Raw genomic sequence first — 1,347 nt, 5'->3', positions numbered from 1 at the left:
ATCTAATCCTTAATTTTATAATCCATAAATTTTAAAAGCTGTTCAAAATTTTATTTTTATTAAAATTTTTATGTTTATTTATTTATTTTGAGAGAGAGAGAGACAGAGAAAGAACAAATGGGGGGTCAGTAGAGAGAAGGAGAGATAGAATCCCAAGCAGACTCTGCACAGTCAGCAGACAGCCTGATGTGGGGCTTGAACTCATGACCTGTGACATCATGACCTGAGCAGAGATCAAGAGTCAGATGCTTGGGGTGCCTGGGTGGTTCAGTCGATTAAGCATCCGACTTGGGCTCAGGTCACGATCTCAGGGTTCGTGGGTTCGAGCCCCGTGTCGGGCTCTATGCCAACAGCCACCTCAGAGCCTGGAGCCTGCTTTGGATTCTGTGTCTCCCTCTCTCTCTGACCCTCCCCTGCTCACGTGGGCTCTCTCTCTCTCAGAAATTAATAAAAAAAAACTTAAAAAAAAAAAGAACAAAAAAGAGACGTTTAACTGACTGGGCTACCCAGGTGCCCTCCAATCGTTTTTTGAAAATGTCTTTTTATCATTATTTAGGAAAAGTGGCATCTAAGACTTGCCCTAAAGAACTAAGAGGAGTAAGGCAAACAGAGAAATGGAAGATAGGGAGGAGGGTAGAGATTTCCAGACAGGAGCAAAAGGAAATTGTTTACACAGGGCTAGGTGCTTCTGGGGCCAAGCGTGCCAGGAGACGAAAAGGAGCAGATGAGCTTTAAATTTTTTTTTTTACATTTATTTATTTTTAAGAGACAGAGAGAAACAGAGCACAGACAGGGAAGGGGCAGAGAGAGAAGGAGACACAGAATCTGACGGAGGTTCCTTCAGGTCAGAGCTTGACGTGGGGCTTGAACCCACAAACTATGAGAGCGGATGAGTTTTTAAAGGTCAGCAAAAGCCACTTCAGGGAGCATGGATTCTATCCTGAAGGGAAGAGATGACAGAACAAGTTTCAGTAGGGAAGTGGCAAGATGAGATTTTTGTTCTTTTTTTCTCTTTTTAATGTTTTTATTTCTGAGAGACAGAGAGAGAGAGACAGAGACAGACAGACAGACAGACAGACAGCAGGAACAGGGGAGGGTCAGAGAGAGAGGGAGTCACAGACTGAAACAGGCTCCAGGCTCTGAGCTGGCTGTCAGCACAGAGCCCGACACGGCGCTCGAACCCACGAACCGTGAGATCATGACCTGAGCCCAAGTCGGACGCCTAACCAACTGAGCCACCCAGGTGCCCTGAGATTTTTGTTCTTAATATTCACTCCATTTGCCATTAAGAAAAGAAGAAAATCAAAGCACATATTATTTTCAGGATTACAAAAAAAAAAAAAAAAA

The 1,347-nt window shown here is 43.9% G+C and overlaps 1 protein-coding gene across 1 annotated transcript in view; it reads right to left on the bottom strand.

Moving 5' to 3' along the window:
- The window catches only part of CFAP47 (cilia and flagella associated protein 47), a 492,482-nt gene that overhangs the window by 180,996 nt on the left and 310,139 nt on the right, over window positions 1-1,347 (bottom strand).

This window comes from Crocuta crocuta, unplaced genomic scaffold (assembly GCF_008692635.1).
Source record: "Crocuta crocuta isolate KB4526 unplaced genomic scaffold, BGI_CrCroc_1.0 scaffold696, whole genome shotgun sequence".
NCBI classification, from domain to species: Eukaryota; Metazoa; Chordata; class Mammalia; order Carnivora; family Hyaenidae; genus Crocuta; species Crocuta crocuta.
This window is presented reverse-complemented; position numbering and strand designations above follow the sequence as displayed.